Source organism: Dromaius novaehollandiae, chromosome 16, assembly GCF_036370855.1.
Source record: "Dromaius novaehollandiae isolate bDroNov1 chromosome 16, bDroNov1.hap1, whole genome shotgun sequence".
In the NCBI taxonomy this organism is placed as follows: domain Eukaryota; kingdom Metazoa; phylum Chordata; class Aves; order Casuariiformes; family Dromaiidae; genus Dromaius; species Dromaius novaehollandiae.
In genome coordinates, this window is record NC_088113.1 from 3,701,975 (window position 1) to 3,722,224 (window position 20,250).

Below are 20,250 nucleotides of genomic sequence, written 5' to 3' on the forward strand. Positions count from 1 at the left end.
CAAGGGGAGGACGAGGGGGCAGTGGAAAGCCAGGCTCCGAGCCGGATGCGAGGTGCTCAGCCAAACCGCAGCCGTGCCTCGGGAGCGGCAGGCTCCTGCCGCCACCGCCTCCGGCTGAGCCCGCGCCTCTGCGCTGCCAGTCCCGGCCCCCAGCGGTGCCCACGGGCCGGGGAGCTGCACCGGGCCGGTGCCACGGTGTCTCTAGTGCAGCCAAGGGGACGGGGGAGTGCGGAGACGCAGGCGAGGCCAAAGGGCGGAGGAGGGAAGGGGCAACGCAGCACGGCGCGTGCACACAGGCGTCTGTGTGTGCGTGCGTGTAGATGCACACGTGCCCATCTGCGAGTGTGCACGCGTGTGCTCGGATGGGTGTGCACATGTACTGCCTGCAACAGCCTGGGGCCCAGACGGGTCGGTGAGGGGCAGCCCTTGGAGAGGGGACACTCTCACCCTGCCAGAGGCCTCTTGGAGGGTGCACAGGCTCCACTGGACGCCGGTCCCCGACCAGCTCACGCCTGGCCCGGAGAAGCACCAGGGATGCCGGCACTGCTGCAGCAGATCCATCCCTGAACGATTGCCTGGAGTTTGGGCTACATTTAGTATGAAGAAGTCAGGCGAGAGGCAAGCTGATGCCAGCGCCGGCCCTGCGCCCGCGAGGGTCCCACGAGCTGGACCAGGGAGGACGGTGTGGCTGAGCCCGGTGATGCTTCGGGGGGTCCCTGTGCAGGGACGGCGGTGCCCCTTCCCAGGCTGTGCCCCTTCCCAGGCAGTGCGTGACGGCTGGCTCTGCCCCCTCCTCTGTCCCTGTGCCGGGCAGGGGCCTCTGGCTACCTCTGTGAAGGCTTCGCACAATGGGGACGTCTCCATTCTTTCCAGAGAGGGGACCAAAAAAAAAAAAAAAAAAAAAAAAAGCAGCGATTCATTATCCGCAAAAGCAACAAAGGCAGTCGCAGCGCTGAACAGGCCTTGCAGCTGAAGCCGTGCCCCTGGAGACGGCCGGCGGCCCGGCCCGGCTGAGATGGCCTCTGCCCGGCCTCCCCAGTGCCGCTCGGCGCCGCGGCCCTGGGTGCAAGCGGCGCGCTGCAGGGCTCCCGTCCCACCTGCTCGCCCGTCAGATGGGAAGTGCCCCCAGACAAAAGCCAGGGCTGCGTCTCCCACCCTTGGGCTTTGCCCCGACACGTGTCTCTTTAACCTCTTCCTCGCGGCCAGCTGCTACGAGGGGACCCTCCTTTGTGGCCATGGCCTGCACACCCGGAGCAGCAGGCGAGGCTCCCCATCTGGCCAGCGATCCCTCGGCTGTTAGAGACCCCCCCCGCACCGTGTTATAACGGCCTTAACCTCCCCACCGCTCCCCTCCGCCCCGCCTGCGTCGCCTGCGTCGCCCACCTCTCCCTGCTGCCCCAGCCATGCCGCCCCGCGGCTGCTCGCAGCCTCGAGCCCCAGGCGGGGAGGACGATTTGGGAAGGGGCCGGGGGCACCAGGGCTTGCAGCAGCCATGCTGCGCCCCGTGCGGCTCTGGCGCCCAGGCTCGGGGGGCTCGCGGGGAGTGCAGGGTCTCAGGAGCGATACCTCCCCAGGGCAGGCCTGGGGCGCCACGGGACACGGCCCATGCGCGGACGAGGCGGGAGGGGAATTTGCCCGCTCGGGCCTGTGGAGCTCCACCGCTCCTGTGGCTGCAAGGTGGATGAATCCGGCCTTGGAGGCCACAGTGGCTCCGTGCATAGGCTCAGCACCAACCTACGCCGTGGTAGGTCCGTCCCAACCTCACCACGGCAAAGCCATGCGGCCTTGCCCTTGCTCGCTCAGGTACTGAGCACCCCAGGGAGCCTGGCGGTGGATGCTGGAGCGCCCCGGGATGCCAGGAGGAGCAGCCTCCAGGAATCCCTCTGCCTCGCGGAGCCCGGCAGCGGCTGGGATGGGGGAGAGGAGAGGCGAGGAGAGGTGGCAGCTGGTATCCCGGGGCTGGCTGAAGCCCAGCGCCCTCCCTGCACGGTCAGCGGTGTCCCCAGGCTGGGAAGAGAAGAGGGAGACTCGGCTCCCTCGCCAGACATCCATCTCCAAGGAGGCCTTATCTGCCGCTAATGCTTCGCAGCAGACTCACAAAAGCTTGTGGACTTGGCAAGATGCTCCGAAACTGCATTTGCTCCAGATTTGCGGTGTGGTCCCCCTCTGACTACAGTGGCTTCAGGAGTCAATTGTGGAAGGCGGGTCGCCTTGCTTCCAGAGGCTCCGTCCCACCGTGGCTCCAGTGCTGGCCACAGGGCGACAAGGCCAGGTGTGTAGCTGGGCCGGCCGGCACCACAGGCCACTGATGCTCGGGAGAAGACGCAGGGGAGCTGCGGGGGTACAGGAGGGCCTGCGTGATGGCTCAGAAGGCAGGGCCCAAAACCACTGCAGGCCAGACTGCGCTCAGACCACTCAGATTTCCCTTTTCTCTTTTCTCCAGTTTCCACTTTGCCGCCACCCTGGAAAAGGGACCGCCCGTGGCAGGGAGGCTGCTGCGGGCAGGCCGAGCTCAGCCTGCGCTGTGCATCACCTGTCCCGGGCAGGGAGGCGCAAAGAGGCCCTGGGGCCAGAGCCCACTGGCTTCAGGGCTCTCCCTGCAAAGGCCTCCTTTTCTCTTGCAGGCTTTGGAGAGGGATGGCATGGCTGCCTGTGGCATCCCAGAGGCCATGGACTGGGAGAGCTACGGCTGCAGTGGCCAGGTACTGCCCCCGCAGCCAGCTGGCTGCACGGGGACAGGTGAGGGCTTGGTTTTCCAAGAGCAGCCAGCGGGGAGCCTGCCAGAGGTGTCTAGGAGCTCTCCCAGGCACGGGCGCTGGGGCATTGCCGCCCAAGGTGCTGGAGCGGCACAGCCCTCGGGGGCTTGCTGCCTGAGCCCCTCTCCCTGGCTCTGGGCTCAGGTCTGCTCAGGAAGCCTCTGGCACTGCGCCACTGACAGCAGCTCTCCTAGGAAAGGCTCTGGGAGGAAGACAGGCCCTGGTGCCAGAGCCCGCTGCCTTTGTGGCTTTCCCTGCAATCGCCTCCTTCTCTGTTTCAGGCTCTGGGGACCGGCGGGCAGGCTGCTGGTGACCAGCCCGAGCCCATGGACTGGCAGAGCTATGGCAGCACTGGCCAGGTACTCCCCCCACAGCTGGCTGGACGAGCACCGATCGGGGCTTGGTCCTTCCTCTTCCTCCCAAACACGTCAGTTGAGGAAGTCCTGGGAGAGTAGGCCAGGAGGTGTCCTCAGGACACTGCGATGCCTTTGGCTGCAGATAAGCAGTCAGCCTCCTCCTGCAAGCACTTCCTGGGCAGGAGCACTTGGGGACGGGCTCTCAGCAGTGCTTATGGGAGTCCGTCATTGCTGTGACCTCCCGGGTGGGCAAAAAGGCCACAGGCACTCGCCATCCTGCCGCGGAGGAGCTGGCCGCTCAGAGGATTGGCGGGCAAGTGGCACAGCTGCCACGGCTGGAGAGGCGAAGGCGGTGAACCATGCTGGCAACAAGGGCCCTGCCACCTCCCAGGCTCTCTCCCAGCTGCAGGGAAGATGCTGAAGGACCAGGCGTGTCCTGGAGAACAGCCTTCCCGATGCTCTGGGTAGCGGGTGACAGGCACAAAACCGGCTCTTTGCCTGCCACCTTGCCCACAGTGCTCTCCAGCTCGGAAAGGGATCAACTGGTGGGAGGGTGCCCGCTGTGAGCAGGCAATAGCACTCGTGGCTTCTCAATTTGAACGGCACTTCCAGTGTAAATTTTCTGAAGTCCTGAAGCTGCCCCTTGAAACGATTGCTGAGAGACAACCGCAGCCACCCCAGACGCCTGTCTCCACCCAGGTCACCAAAGAAGGGGAAGGATCATCTCGTGAATCTGAACATTGGCTGTCAGAAGCCACAAGGTTGCCCCCGGTGCAGCCTTTGCAAAATCTTGCGGCTGTATCCCCAGAGAGTAGCACGCTTGCAAGGCGTAGCATCCAAAACGCCATTTGCAAAGTTCAGCATCTCCACGCAGAATTAAAAGCGTATGCTGAAAGGATTGTCCATGATGCTCTTGACACCCTGAAGAAGGAGGAGGAGGAGAAGTTAGAAAAAGAAATGCATGCAAAGGCAAGCTCCTTTGAGGACTCTTCAGAAGAAAGCACGGAGGAGAGTGGGCTAGTGGAGCAGCTATTAGAGCGGTGTGGTCCCCCTCTGACTACAGTGGCTTCAGGAGTCCATTGTGGAAGGTGGGTCGCAAAACAGCCCAGCCCAAGAGATGGGAAGGAGAGCTCTCCGGGCCAGGGCTTTCTAAGGCCAGCAGAAAAGAAAATCCCCGCTAAAAAATTAGACACGCGTCAACCAAGCATGAAGCTCCCACCTATCATGGTCCCCGGAATGGTCATGCCTTCAGAGGCAGAAGCACAGTCTGCAGAGGAGCTGTCACCTCATCTCCTCCCCTCTGTCCTCCAAGGCTCTCAGCAAGATGCTCAGAGCACAGCAGAAGGCGTGCAGAAGCCCCTCTATTACCCCTCGGCACCCCCATCAAGGCCTTGCGCTCCAGTGCCAGAAACCCAAGCTAAAGCGAGGCCAGGGAGCACGCGAGACACCTTCCCCTCCACGGGCCAGCAGTATTCCAGGCAGCCCGTCCCTCCAACAGCTCCAAAGCCCCCTTCCCAGAGAGAAGCCCGGCAGAGACGCATGCGTGGAAAGCTTGTGAGGGCCACGCCGAAGTAATGCGCCTGCTGAGGGAGGGCATTAGCTGGGTGGCTGCTGGGGGGTGAGCTGAGGAGGTTCGTGGCGCCAGGCTTCAGATCATCTTCTGACACCAGTGCTCGGAAGTGACGGTCAGCAAGAGAAGGCAGGGAGCTTGCTCAGACTCTTGAACAATCCGTGGGGAGAAGAACGTGCAGGAAGCACATCGCAGAGGGCTGTGCTGCACCTCACTCCCGCTGCCTTTGCCGGGCCAGGGAAGGCTCGGCACTCTGTGGCACGTATGCCCCTGTCCTTCCCTGGCTCTCTCTGAGCCGCAGGGGCTGCTGACGGTGCCAACTCGCGTGTCAGCAGAGAACAGGCCTCACCGCGTGGCACAGCCCCTCCAGCTGGGATCCTCTAAGCATCTTCCAGCACAGCTGCTGCCCAGAGCCAGAGAGCCCCCGGGGAGGGGAGCCCCCTCCTCCTCTTATCCCCCACCCCCCCCCCCCGCCCCCAGCACAGAATAAAGACTTTACTTCCAAGCGCTGCTTTTACGTCCTGGTATTCTTTTGCTGCTCTTGCGATTTCCTCTTCGTCACCAGCAACTCCTCCGAGAGCTGGCCGACACCTTCTGCCCGGCTAGCAAGGCAGAGGAGCCCGAGTTTCTGTCCAACCCGCCTGCCTGAGGGAAGGGCTCCACAGCCTGTTTTCTCGGGGCGGGGGGCGGGGGACTGGGAAGGCCTGGGCTATCAAGGCGTCATCAGGGAAGGCAAGGGGGCTCCCAGCACTTGCCCTCACACCTGTGTTACCAAGCTCAGCTCCTGCCCCTACGTTAGGGTGTCAGTGGAGGGAAGACTGCTGTGCTTCAGAGGCCGCCGCAAACATTTCCATGGCCAGCAGTCGAATGCCTGCTGTAAATCCACTGCAGCACGAGCCCTGGGGTTGCTTCGGAGCCACCCAGAACCCTCCGTGCACCTTTCGGTGCAGCCCCTTCCCAACGGCTGGGCTATGCCTCGCAGGGGCACTGCTGCATGAAATCCAGCACGTTTCCAGAGCAGGAAAATACTCGGCTCACCTCAAGGAGTTTGCTAGGCAGGGGGACCGCGCTGCTTGGTTTGGGTTGGTTTTTCTCAGAGGCAGGGAGACACCCTACGGCACCGGGGAAATCTCTCGCTCTGTCTCTCCTTGGCTCTAGTGTCCTTCCCCTAGGGGTGGGAATTCATCTCTGCCAGCAAGGGAACCTTTCAGCCAGCCTGGCACAGGGGGCAGCTTGCTGGGCAAGCGAGACCCGTCCAGCAGCCGTCAGCAGGGGATGTGCTTGGGGCTGGAGGAGTCGGCCTTGAGAGCGGGTGCAGCCGTGGCTGGGAAGTGTCAGGCTGCAGTGGGCTGCTCTTGTCCCGGAGAGAGGGTGTCGGGGCAGCGGTGCTGCCAGATGGCGGGTGCTGGGTTCTGCAGCCGGCGGGTGGGCAGGGACTGCACCTTCCCCAAAGCAGCTTCTTCAACCTGCTGTGCTGCGTGCCCGCACAGGGCCAGCCCTTTGCCTGGTGACTCAAGCTGACAGCAGCTCGGCTCGTGTGCGGCTGCGGCGGTGGTGGTGCTCAGCACAGCCTCTGTGCCCTGCCTGCAGAAGCTGGGGGCAAGCTCTTTGCGGAGCCAAGCCAGCTGGAGCTCCCCCTTGACCCGCAGTGCTGCTGCTCCTGCGCCCTTTGCTTTGTGCCAGGGAGACCTCTGGAAGGGAACGGCTCCAGCTGCCATTTCCACCTGCAGCCTTGCTAGAGACATCCTCCTGGCACACGCACACTGCCACTTTGCCAGACCTTCCTGTTCACCAGCACCCCATGTCCATGGGGTGGATGCTTCTGAAAGCCCTTGCTCAGCCAGCCACAGGCAGGTAGGGCAGCAGTGAGTGCTGCACTGCCTTCCTGGCACATTGGCGTGGAAGGAACGCGACCTGTGAGCCTGCCCTGCTGAAAGGCTGTCCCGGCACACTCGGAGAAGGTGATGATCGCCGACAGACAGCATCACGGCATCTCCTGCTCAAAGGAGAAAGCCCAGCCATGCTCAGAGAGACCTTCCTCAGGTAGAGAGCAGCACCGCCAGTGCAGTGGAAGCTCACATCCTGAGAGCCACTTTGGGCCATGACCTGGCAGGTCTAAGGTCGCCAGCACCATGCGGGCCTGCACGGGCCTCTAGTTTTGGCTGCTCTTCTCAGAAGGCAGATGTCCTTCCCCTTACCGAGCAGAAGAGTTCCCAGCAGCTGTGGCTGAGTCTCCTTCCAGTTTTGTGTGGTTTTGGGGGGATGCTGGGGCTCCGCCTTCACCGTTCGGCACCTCCCAGGCTGCCTGGTTGGCAGCGCTGCCTGGGCACGTCTGTGGTTGGGGATTACCAGCTTGGGTGCTCTGCTTGGTGCTTAGGAAAGGTCAAGAGCTCTGCGCAGGGCCTGCCACAGCCTCCTCAAGGACTGGGTCGGCCTTGCTCTTGAACTCTCCTGCAAGCCGAGGGCAGGCCAGGGCTGCAGGCCGGCCCCGGGCTGGCCCGGCAGCAGCGGGGCGGTGGCGCGGGAAAGCGGCAATGCAACAATGCGCGATTGTTCTGGGCGTGCCGCTCGCCGGGAGACCGGCTGGGGCGACCGGAGCTGGGTGCCGCTGGAGCGAGAGGTGCCGGTGGAGGGTCGCAGCTGCAGGAGGGCTCTCGAGAGGAGCCATGGAGCATTACCTGGCTGCAGGGCTGCGAGACGCAGACGGACTGCTGAGTGCAGAGGAGAAGAGGGGCGAGGTGCGTGCTGGACGGATGGAGAGGGCTCAGCTTGGGAGCCGGCGACCGCGCGGGCTGCTCTGGGGCCTGGGGCAGTGTGGAGGGAAGTGAGAGTGGTAGGCCTAGAGGGATGCCAGTGCAGGCTCCCAGGGGCTCCTGTCTCTCTGCCCGTGCTGGATTCGAGCTCAGCAGGTAGGAGGGGTGCTGTGCAAGGACCCCAGGGGGTTGGTTTACAGGCGTTGGAGCTGTGGGGAAGGAGGCGATGAAGCAAAGAGCTGCTGTGGAATAGGCCACTCTTTGCACTCTCCTTGTCTGGGCTCTTTAAAGAGCATTTCCGGTAAGCGCTCTGCAAGAAGGCTCTAGAGATGGTGGCCCGAATGCCCATGAGCGTCTCTGTCTTTCCAGCCCGGGCGCAGAAGACAGCAACTCGGAGCAGGATGTCCTGAGCTGCTGGATATGCCGCTCGGGGTCAAACTCCCTTTGCTGCCTGGCTCCAACCCTGTGTTCTACCGGAGCAAGCTGGGGCAAAAGGTAAAAGCAGTAGAAAGGAGTAGGAAAAGTCCCTGCTTTTTCAGCCTCTGCTTGCCCAGATACACTGAGCAGCCTGGAGAAGAAATGGGAGGGCTCACCATCATCATCAAGGAGAGTCAAAATTTCTCCTGCTTCAGTTCTTTGGGGATATGCCAATGCCATGGCCTCTCTGCTAGGGAAATAGAGGAAGTCCCTTTTTCCTTCCAGGCCTCAATACACTGTTGCCAATACAGATACTACTCGGAGGCAAAGTTAGCCAAGGCGCTCCTTAGGACTGCCTAACCCTGAGGAGACTGCTTACAGTGGAGCAGAGATTTGCTAACTGTGAAACACCAGGACAAAAGTTTTTGGTGTGGAGATTTCCTGCACTTCTTCCTGCTTGGCTTGCATGCCTCTTCTGCTTGGATGGGGGTGGTGGTGTTTCTCTTGCCTTCTCCCCACCCTCCTCTGCCCTGCACTGTGGCTGTGCTATTTGTTAGGACTTCACAATGATGGGAAAGACTTTTGGTATCAGCTATTCAAACTCACTTTCTATTTGCACAAGCACAGTTTTGTGGCTCTCCTGACAACAACCTCGTTTTGCAATCACAGTGAATTTCCAAAGGAAAGAAACCATAGGTAGATGCAAACTTTCTGGCGAGCTCCTTAGAACTGCAACACTGGATGCAGAAAAGGAAAAGTAAATGTTAGTAGAGAAATGGGACATCTTCTCAAATGGCCCCATAAATAGCTCCTCACTTGCATACAGTAACAATAGATGACCCCAAGACTGAAGCTGTAGGCCCCAGGCTTTTTCTCAAGTAGCGAAATCTGTCCTTTGGGTAAAATTCAGAGCTGCGCTAAGTGCTGAGCCAGGAATTACTCTAAACCTCAGAGGCTGAAGAAGCTACCCTATGGGCTGAGGAAGCTCTGAAGTGTCTTAGTCTCTTTCCTGATCCCTCCTACCCTGCTCATGCTGTGGACGGTACGTTTTACAGCTTCACCAGCCATCTGGTTATTTCAATCTGGGCGATCCACACTGCCGCTTACTAAGCAACGAGTACAACGGTCTGCATGACCCGCATTTGCAGGCCTACTACAACCGCAAAGACAACCTGCGGAGACTGAAGAGAGGAGGTTACGTCACCAGGGATGGCAAAGTAGGTTGGCTATGGGGGTGAGAAGAAGAGTTTCCAGGAGGCAGGGTTGCCAGAGCGCTTGCTGCAGCCGCCTCTTGTGGGTGGAGGGCGCGGGGCTGCTGCGCTGCTTTGCCTGGGGGCAGCAGGAGCCCAAAGCCCGCTCGGGGAAGTCCCACGCCTGCTCTCCCAGGGCCGTGCCGTGCTGCCTGGGCGCCGACGGAGCAGCGGGTGCGTGGCCTGGCGGCGGAGTGAGGAGCGCTGCTGCCCGCTGCGGGGGTGGGAGCAGAGCCCCCAGCCGCTGCGCAGGGCAGGGGGTGCAGGGGAGCAGCTCCCGCTGCGTTAGCGCTCTTGCTGGCAAGGCAGGCTGCGTAGCGAGCGTGACAAGCCTTGGGTGATTTCTGCCCTCGTCCCACCGCAGGTCGTGTGCACTCTGCGGGAGTTCAACGACTACAGGCAGTATCTGGCCACGCTCAGGACAGAGGCGGACAAAACGTACCGTCGAGAACAAGTACGTACAGCTCAGGGCTCACAGGCACGCTTCCCGGTGCAGAGGGTCGGGGCCTCACTTCTTTTCTCTCAGCAAGGCCTGACCTGAAGAAGCGGGGAAGGCTGCGCTGGCGTGCCAGGCCTTGTGGCATGGAAACGACTGCGCGGCTCCGTGCTGAGCTAGCGCAGGGCGCGGGGCTGGGCACAGGCAGGCCCGAGGGCCCGCCGCGAGTGCTGAGGCAAGCCCTTCTCTCCCGCCCCGGGTGCGTGGCTGAAGCACAGTGCTGCTCTGGGCCAGGGTGAAGCCTCCACACGCAGGTGCGTGAGAGCGTGTTGTGGCAGAGGGGAGCTGAGAGCCGGTGTCAACTTTCAGAAAAGGCTTCGAGAACAACTGGCAAAATTGAAGAGTGCCCCCGAACTGCCACAGGGGATGGACATTTCTCGCCTGCGGGAGCAACGAGAGAGTTGGAGAGCTGCAGAGCGGGACGTGAGGGCCAGGTAAGAGACAGGACAAGGAACGCTTGCGCTAGGAGCGGGACCGTGGCCCTTCAGCGAGGTGCCGGCTGGAGCCTTGCGTTCCACGGAAGACCGCCAAATTGCTGCGCGAGCAGATGCTGGTTGTGCCTAGAGTGGTGCAATCAGTGTTTGGAGCCTGGCAAAGGCAGCTGGAAGCTGTTTGGGGCGCTGGAGCCAGGAAGCCCAGAGCGGGACGAGGGCAGTGGCTGAGCAGGGAGTGGTCTGGGCAAGAGAGCTGCAGGCGCTCTGTTTCAGCCATCTGTATTTCTCTTCAAAGGTATCTCGCCATGATTGCAGAGAGCATGGAGAAGCCTGAGGCTCCTGAAGCAGACAAACGCCTCCCCCAGCAGGCTGAGCAGGACCAGGTGTGCCCGGCACTCTTGGTGGGCTCTTGTGCTCTCAGACTCCCCTACTCAGCATCAATCCCTTAGCTGCACTACGTGTCCCCACGGTCCCTGTTGCTTGTTTCTCGTGTGGCGAGCAGCCAGACATGCAGCGTCCCTGAGGCCGATAGTGCCAGTGCTTAGCCACCCGTGGGTTAGTTCCCTCCTGCAGGAGCTCCAAGGTTAGCTTAGAGGAGAGCCTGCTGTTGCCCGAGTCTCATTAGCGGGGCGTGGGAAATGCTGCCTGGCTCCATCCGGTGCAACAGCCTGGCAGGGAAAGTACAGGAGCAGCTGGGTGCTCCAGGAACAAGGACTGCTTTTCTCTTCTCTTGGTCTCAAAACTAGCCTTCTTCACATGCGCACTGGAAAAGGTGCAAGTGAGCCTCAGAGAAGAGGCAGAGGTGTCGTGAGAGCAGGCAGCACCCACGGCAGAAGAGCGCAAAGAGTCCAGCCCAACAACTTACCCTCCTCCCTCTCCTCTACCCTTTTCTTCACCATTCCCTCATCAGTTCCTGCTGGTTTCTGTTACAGAAGCCCTTAACGGGAGAAGTGCATCACGAAGTCCAGACTACGCTGGTGTGCACACCGACAGAAGCCCAGGAGCTGCAAGAGCTGGCTGAGAGCGTGGTCGAGGAAGTGCTGCAGAGGGTGAAAGAGCTGCATCCGGCGGTCCACGTTTTAAGGAGGGCTCCCCTGGCCATCAGCGGAAGGATACTGGCTAGTGCGAGAAGGGCAGAGCCTTCAGAGACATCGCCTCCAGATCTCCAGCAGGAAATCGGACAGGCGGCCAGAGAGATTGCAGCAACCCTTTGGGATCGCTTAGGGAAGCGTTTGCTATGCAGCCCGTCAGACGCCTCTGAGCCCAGGCTGTTGGCCAGGCGGAGGCAGCAGCTTGTTGCCGGAGGAGCCACGCGAGCTGCCGAAGCGGGAGGAAGCGGAGCGAGGCAAGCTGAGGGAGCAGGCTATGATGGAGCATCTCCTCTGCCTTCTCTTGACCAAATCCCCACAGATGCAGTTGTGAGTGTTGGAGCCACCTTGCAATCATTCGTGGCTTCTCAATTTGAACGGCACTTCCAGTGTAAATTTTCTGAAGTCCTGAAGCTGCCCCTTGAAACGATTGCTGAGAGACAACCGCAGCCACCCCAGATGCCTGTCTCCACCCAGGTCACAAAAGAAGGGGAAGGATCATCTCGTGAATCTGAACATTGGCTGTCAGAAGTCACAAGGTTGCCCCTGGTGCAGCCTTTGCAAAATCTTGCGGCTGTATCCCCAGAGAGTAGCACGCTTGCAAGGCGTAGCATCCAAAACGCCATTTGCAAAGTTCAGCATCTCCACGCAGAATTAAAAGTGTATGCTGAAAGGATTGTCCGTGATGCTCTTGACACCCTGAAGAAGGAGGAGGAGGAGAAGTTAGAAAAAGAAATGCATGCAAAGGCAAGCTCCTTTGAGGACTCTTCAGAAGAAAGCACGGAGGAGAGTGGGCTAGTGGAGCAGCTATTAGAGCGGTGTGGTCCCCCTCTGACTACAGTGGCTTCAGGAGTCCATTGTGGAAGGCGGGTCGCAAAACAGCCCAGCCCAAGAGATGGGAAGGAGAGCTCTCCGGGCCAGGGCTTTCTAAGGCCAGCGGAAAAGAAAATCCCCGCTAAAAAATTAGACACGCCTCAACCAAGCATGAAGCTCCCACCTATCATGGCCCCCGGAATGGTCATGCCTTCAGAGGCAGAAGCACAGTCTGCAGAGGAGCTGTCACCTCATCTCCTCCCCTCTGTCCTCCAAGGCTCTCAGCAAGATGCTCAGAGCACAGCAGAAGGCGTGCAGAAGCCCCTCTATTACCCCTCGGCACCCCCATCAAGACCTTGCGCTCCAGTGCCAGAAACCCAAGCTAAAGCGAGGCCAGGGAGCACGCGAGACACCTTCCCCTCCACGGGCCAGCAGTATTCCAGGCAGCCCGTCCCTCCAACAGCTCCAAAGCCCCCTTCCCAGAGAGGAGCCCGGCAGAGACGCATGCGTGGAAAGCTTGTGAGGGCCACGCCGGAGTAATGCGCCTGCTGAGGGAGGGCATTAGCTGGGTGGCTGCTGGGGGGTGAGCTGAGGAGGTGCGTGGCGCCAGGCTTCAGATCATCTTCTGACACCAGTGCTCGGAAGTGACGGTCAGCAAGAGAAGGCAGGGAGCTTGCTCAGACTCTTGAACAATCCGTGGGGAGAAGAACATGCAGGAAGCACATCGCAGAGGGCTGTGCTGCACCTCACTCCCGCTGCCTTTGCTGGGCCAGGGAAGGCTCGGCACTCTGTGGCGCGCATGCCCCTGTCCTTCCCTGGCTCTCTCTGAGCCGCAGGGGCTGCTGACGGTGCCGACTCGCATGTCAGCAGAGAACAGGCCTCACCGCGTGGCACAGCCCCTCCAGCTGGGATCTCCCAAGAGATGGGAAGGAGAGCTCTCCGGGCCAGGGCTTTCTAAGGCCAGCGGAAAAGAAAATCCCCGCTAAAAAATTAGGCAAGCGTCAACCAAGCATGAAGCTCCCACCTATCATGGTCCCCGGAATGGTCATGCCTTCAGAGGCAGAAGCACAGTCTGCAGAGGAGCTGTCACCTCATCTCCTCCCCTCTGTCCTCCAAGGCTCTGCGCAAGATGCTCAGAGCCCACCAGAAGGCATTCAGAAGCCCCTGTATTATCCTTCGGCACATGCATCAGGACTTTATACTCCCATGCCTAAAGCGAGGCCAGGAAGCATGCAAGAAGCCTTCCCCTCCATGGGCCAGCAGTTAACCAGACAGCCCACTCCACCACTAGCTCCAAAGCCCCCTTCCCAGAGAGGAGCCCAGCGTAGACCCGTGCATGTAAAGCTTGTGCCAGGCGAGCTGCAGCAATGGGAATCGGGAGAGACAGCATTAGCTGGGCGGCTGCTGGAGCCTGTTCTGAGGAGGTGTGTGTCTGCAGGCTCCAGTTCTTCTTCTGACACCAGTGCTGAGAACTGTCAGCAAGAAAACTACAGGAAATGGTCACCCCACAGAGAATAAAGAGTTTACTTCCAAGCGCTGTTTGTATGTCCTCGTATTCTTTTGCTGCTCTTAGGATAGACAGTTCACCACAACAGTCAGCAGCAACTACTCCAGCAGGTCAACGACACCTTATGCCTTACTAGCAAGGCAGAGGAGCAGGAGTTTCTCTTCAACCAGCTTACCTGACGGAAGGGCTCCACAGTGCGTTTGCTTGCGTGGACTGGGAAGCCCTGGGCTATCAAGGAGTATTCAGGGGAGGAGAGGGGATGGCTAGCACATGCCTTCACATCTGTGTTACTGAGCTCAGTTCACGCCCTTACAGTGTGTGTGGAGGAAAGACTGCCGTACTTTTCGTATGTCCATGACCACATGTTTGAGTATGATAAACACAATATTCACCGCTCTTGTGAGGCACTAGTGTGTCTTCTCTCCCCGTACACTTCCATCACTGTATCACTGCTTTACCCCTGAGCAAAATTACCAGTCAACCCACTGACTTCAGGCACACAAAGTTTGCTGAGATGCTGTTGATTCCAAGGTAGGAGAAAGGTAGTTGCTTCAATTAACCCCTGCGTATTTTACAGGAAAGCATATAAACTCAAGCTGTTTTCCTGTTAATGCTCTGCAAGCTCAGTCAACTTCCTCCCTACCTGCCCCCACCTTCCTTTCAGGTGCCAGTACAGCAACAGCAATGCTGCTGTTCTTTCCCATTTGCCACTCACATTGGCAGTCCTTGCACAGGAGCTTCCACACAGTTGGATACCATTCTTAAAGGAAAGACCAAGCTCAGGGTTTGGGCCTGTGTGGGGAAGGAGGAGCCCAAAAGCTTTAGGCTTTCACGAAAACTGTCAGGAAAAGAAAAAGGCACAATTTTGGTCTAACGAAGAACCCAAAGAAAATCATTTTTGCCCCCCTTCAGGACTATGATCCTGGGGGAAAGTTGGTGTGTGGCGGTAGCACTTGTCAGAGCTGCTCTGGTTAGCTTGCTCTTCCACTGCTGCTTAACCAGGTCAGCTGCTTTTGCTCAGACTTCTTGTGGCCCATCTGTGCTGGCATCCTGTGTTTGGCAGAGGCTAACATCAGATGCTGAGGCAACAGTCCAAAATGCCCAGTCTCCCAGCGGTTTTGCAGCTTGGTTCTTCTTGAGCCTTTGGTGATGCCTGGCACGTCTTCCCTCCCCGTCCCCCGGCATGAATTTCTGTGTTTACTTTTTGAACCTATGTAACTGTCTTTGGCATCCACAACTCTGATCCTGTGTTGTACTTTCTTTCTCATCCTTTTGAAGCAAGGACTTCCTCCTTTGCGGGCCCATCTCCATACAGAACCTCTGTGGATGTAGTGCCCCCAGCCAGTCTAAGCAAGAAGTATTGAACAGGAGGCTTGTGTTTTAAACAGCAGAGCTCTGTCTGTGGAGTACGGGACAGCGGCTGGGCATACTAGTCCTGCAGTGTTTGCTGGCTTTGGCCAGGCCTGGGAAGCTCTTTCCTTGGCATGGCAGTACAGAGGAGAGCAGGTTGAGCCAGACTGGCTCTGAGGGCTCTTGAGTTTGCGCAGGTATTTGTTGAGCTTCGGACTGTTACTGCAGTCCGTGTTATGACTTTGGAGATTGCAGTGATTAAGCTTTCCGTCACTTCTGTCTGTGTCCTAAGCTCTAGCCCTTTAAATTTAAAATGCTGATCCCGGGGAGCCTTTGGCTCAGGAGGCCCCTAAACCCCAGAGTGCCAGTACTGCAGCTTGCCTCTGGTACGGCCCCGTTGAGTTGGGCTTGCTGGGCGGCAATGAGGCTTTCTAGTGCTGTGCTGGCTGCTCTCCCAAAGATGCTTTCAGCTGGCGATGGAGCCAGCCCAGCAGTGTGAGTCCCGGGGGTCAGTGCTAAGGGCTGCAGACACCCCCCTGTGCGGCTTGCCAGGCCCTGGGCAGTGGAGCCAGCAGGCATTTGGGGCTTGTCAGGGGCTCCCAGGTGGCGGACACTGACATCAGCCAGCACAGCCACAGCAAACCCCTTGGCGCAGAGCTGGGCAGTGGGATGGCCCCATCGCGTCCCCGAGCACTCCTGGCCTCGGGCTCCTGGGCAGGCGGCAGCCTGGGAGCAGCCCCACTGGGGCCACATAGTTGTGCCCATGGCCCAGCTCTGGCCCCACTGCAGCCCTGGCACCTGGGGGACCCAGACGCGAGATGACAGAGGCAGTGGGGGACAACTGGATGGGGCTGTTGCTCCTGGAGGGCAGGCACTGTCCTGCCCGGGGACACACATCCTTAGCAGAGAGCTGAAACTGTTGTGTTGGTGGCCTGGGAGCCTCTGGTGACCTCTTCGGCTCCTTCTCTTCTCATGCTGGGCACCTTGCAGGTGCCATGTCCCTTGGCTGAGCCCAGCCTTCCCATGGCTCATCCACTACTGCCCATCACACAGGTTCCTTTGGCCTGCTCCACCTGGAGAGGGGAGAAGGGGCACATGGCTGCTCTGACCAGAGGAGACCTGAAGCTGTTGCAGACCTGCTGAGCAAAGGCATCGCCCCAGCAAGGCTGGTGGGCTGGCATGGGGAGCCTGCAGCAACCCCGGCTCTAAGATGGTGGTCTCTTGCCTGGCAGCTCAGCCCCCTCCAGCCTCCGTGGCGCCTACCCGAGGGCTTGGAAAGGCAGAAGACCCCCCCACTGCCATTCCCCAGCATGGCATTTCTGGTAGCCGGTTGGCAGTGTCCTACCTCTCCTGCCAGGGAGGAGACACAAGTCTCTGCATGGGCTTTGCTCTGCAGCTCGGCAGCGCTGTGTGCGTGACCGTCAGCAGGGTTTGCAGGCACTGCTGGGCCGTGGGCAAAGGGGCTGCGAGCACTGCCATGGCCACAGCCCAGCGCCAGCGTGGGCCAGCTGCAGGCACTGGCGTAGCTGGTGCATTTTAGCAGTGCACCTGCCCTCGCCAAGCCCCAGCACACTCACAGCTCCACCACAGGTGAAACAGAGAGGCCTCTGCAAAGCTGGCAACCAGGCACTGAGCCAGCAGCGTTGCCTCCAAAGGGCGGCTGAAGGGCCACTGCTGCCATGATGCCAGAGCCACTCCAGCAAGGGGGGGAAGCAGGTGGGAGAGAAGAGGTCCAGGGACTGCAACAGCCTTGGGCCACAGCCTGCGGCTGCTCTGTGTACAACCGGAGCCTCCGCAAGCAGCCCTGGTGTTGCCCGGTGGGAAGAAGCCTTGTCCTGGCAGGCACAGCAGCTCAAGGCGCTAGGCTCCTGCAGCACAGGAGAGACCCTGCAGAGAAGACAACTTCCTCTGGCCTGAGAGGCATCTCTTGTACCTGCTGCAGGCCTTAGTCTTTATGCACCCTCAGCTGGAACACCAGCTCTCCTGGCTGAATGGTTTGAGTCAGTTCCCAGACTTCCTAGCTTGGCAGGAGGAGAGCTCAGTGGAGGCTTTTTATTTTCTCTACCTTTATTAGCATGGTAATATTAGGATTCATGGTAAGTCATGCTTTCTGAAAGTCTGATTTATAATTGTTGTCTTTGAACTCACTCCCAAGAACACTGACATAAATCAATCTCTCCACTGGCTTCAGTGAGTGAGAAGTCTTTAGTGCGCCCTTCATTGGAAAGAGAAGTCTTCAAGACTAAATGGGACTAGATCTCAGGACTTAACAGATTGGAGCATCTGTCCTATGAGCAGAGGCTGAGAGTAACAGACTGGAGCATCTGTCCTATGAGCAGAGGCTGAGAGAGCTGGCATGGAGTTGAGCCTGGAGAAAAAAAGGCTCCGAGCTGATCCTATCACCATGTAAAAACGCCTGCTTGGAAGATGGCCTGGCCCATCACTCCCTCTTTTGCACCTCGACAAACTGATTGTTGTGACAAAACAAGGTTAACTCTTTTCTCCCAGAAAAGAAATCTTTCTTCATCTCCCACCTAAGTAGCTTGTGAAAGCTCCGGAGCGGTTTTCCACAAGCACATGACAGGCCAAGAAACATCACCGACAGCGTCTTCTGCTCCAGAAGATTCAAAGCGCCCTGCCAGGCCACTAGTTTTTGGAGCAGTGAAATCACAAGCGAGGTCAAAGCCTGAGGTCAGACAGCGTTATGCCTACCACTCGCTCGGAGCTGCCCACCCCCACGACAGCATTTCATTCACGATTCCGCAGGTGCCGCCGTGGTGCGGGGCTTCGTGCGGGGGCCCAGGCCTCGGCGGCGCCGCCGGCGGCCGTGCGGCAGGGGGAGGGGAAGGGCCGCCGAGCGCAACGGAACGCAACGGAAGGGCCGGGGCGGCAGCAGCAGCAGCAGCAGCGCAGCGCCACGGAGCATGCGCGGCGCCCCGCGGCATGCTGGGAGCTGTAGTCCCGCGGCACAGGCGGCTCCCAAGCGGGCCCGGGCCGCAGCGGCCGCACGAATGCCCTCCCCGCGCCCCGGGCGCCGCCACCGGCGGCATGGAGCCGTGTGGGCAAGGCCCTGCAGGGCAATGGCTCTCTCTGCCATGGTGCCTCTGGCTTTTTTGTCAACCCAGGAGGTCACAGCAGAGCGAGAGGTGCCGGTGGAGGGTCGCAGCTGCAGGAGGGCTCTCGAGAGGAGCCATGGAGCATTACCTGGCTGCAGGGCTGCGAGACGCAGACGGACTGCTGAGTGCAGAGGAGAAGAGGGGCGAGGTGCGTGCTGGACGGATGGAGAGGGCTCAGCTTGGGAGCCGGCGACCGCGCGGGCTGCTCTGGGGCCTGGGGCAGTGCGGAGGGAAGTGAGAGTGGTAGGCCTAGAGGGATGCCAGTGCAGGCTCCCAGGGGCTCCTGTCTCTCTGCCCGTGCTGGATTCGAGCTCAGCAGGTGGGAGGGGTGCTGTGCAAGGACCCCAGGGGGTTGGTTTACAGGCGTTGGAGCTGTGGGGAAGGAGGCGATGAAGCAAAGAGCTGCTGTGGAATAGGCCACTCTCTGCACTCTCCTTGTCTGGGCTCTTTAAAGAGCATTTCCGGTAAGCGCTCTGCAAGAAGGCTCTAGAGATGGTGGCCCGAATGCCCATGAGCGTCTCTGTCTTTCCAGCCCGGGCGCAGAAGACAGCAACTCGGAGCAGGATGTCCTGAGCTGCTGGATATGCCGCTCGGGGTCAAACTCCCTTTGCTGCCTGGCTCCAACCCTGTGTTCTACCGGAGCAAGCTGGGGCAAAAGGTAAAAGCAGTAGAAAGGAGTAGGAAAAGTCCCTGCTTTTTCAGCCTCTGCTTGCCCAGATACACTGAGCAGCCTGGAAAAGAAACAGCCTTTCACAGAAATCAGGGTGGCGACATGCTGTAGAGTGGGAGCTGCAGTCCTTAAATGAGACAGGGCTGGGAGGGCAAAGCAAGCTCCGGGCTCCGTGGTGCTGAGAGAAGGCAGGAGTTGCAAAGAGCAGGGCCCAATACTGGCCAGAGGGCGGGAGAGCGTGTCCCACCACTGGTCTCTGCCTGTGCGTGAGCTTGCCAGAGCCAACGCCAGCCTGGCTTGCGGCACCATGCAAGTGTGTGGCTGGTGCCCTGCGTGCAGCCGGCAGCAAGGCGTCCAGATGCTGGGGGACGGTGTCCTTCCGGCAGGGCCACAGATGTGACTACTGGCTCTGCAGGCAGTACTCTAAACTTCGGAGGCTTGAAAGCGCTACCCTGTGGGCTGAAGGAGCTTGGGAATGTCTTTGTCGCTTTCCTGCTCTCTCCTACCCTGCTCATGCTGTGGACGATATGTTTTACAGCTTCACCAGCCATCTGGTTATTTCAGTCTGGGCGATCCACACTGCCGCTTACTAAGCAACGAGTACAACGGTCTGCATGACCCGCATTTGCAGGCCTACTACAACCGCAAAGACAACCTGCGGAGACTGAAGAGAGGAGGTTACGTCACCAGGGATGGCAAAGTAGGTTGGCTATGGGGGTGAGAAGAAGAGTTTCCAGGAGGCAGGGTTGCCAGAGCGCTTGCTGCATCCGCCTCTTGTGGGCGGAGGGCGCGGGGCTGCTGCGCTGCTTTGCCTGGGGGCAGCGGGAGCCCAAAGCCCGCTCGGGGAAGTCCCACGCCTGCTCTCCCAGGGCCGTGCCGCGCTGCCTGGGTGCCGACGGAGCAGCGGGTGCGTGGCCTGGCGGCGGAGTGAGGAGCGCTGCTGCCCGCTGCGGGGGTGGGAGCAGAGCCCCCAGCCGCTGCGCAGGGCAGGGGGTGCAGGGGAGCAGCTCCCGCTGCGTTAGCGCTCTTGCTGGCAAGGCAGGCTGCGTAGCGAGCGTGACAAGCCTTGGGTGATTTCTGCCCTCGTCCCACCGCAGGTCGTGTGCACTCTGCGGGAGTTCAACGACTACAGGCAGTATCTGGCCGCGCTCAGGACAGAGGCGGACAAAACGTACCGTTGAGAACAAGTAAGTAAAGCTCACTGTTCATAGGCACGTTTCCCGGTGCAGAGGGTTGGGGCTTTACTTGTTTTATCTCGGCAAGGCGTGAACTGAAGAAGCAGTGGGGGCTGTGCTGGTGGGCTGGGCATTCTGGTATAGAAACAACTCCCTGGGTCTGAGCTGAGATGGCACAGGGGTGGGGACAGGCAGGAAAGTCATCCCCGAGTGCCTGGAGTGCTGAGGCAAGCCCTTCTCTTCTCCCCTGGTTTGTGGCTGAAGCACAGCGCTGCTCTGGGCCAGGGTGAAGCCTCCACACGCAGGTGCGTGAGAGCGTGTTGTGGCAGAGGGGAGCTGAGAGCCGGTGTCAACTTTCAGAAAAGGCTTCGAGAACAACTGGCAAAATTAAAGAGTGCCCCCGAACTGCCACAGGGGATGGACATTTCTCGCCTGCGAGAGCGGCTGCTGTGGGAGCAACGAGAGAGTTGGAGAGCTGCAGAGCGGGACGTGAGGGCCA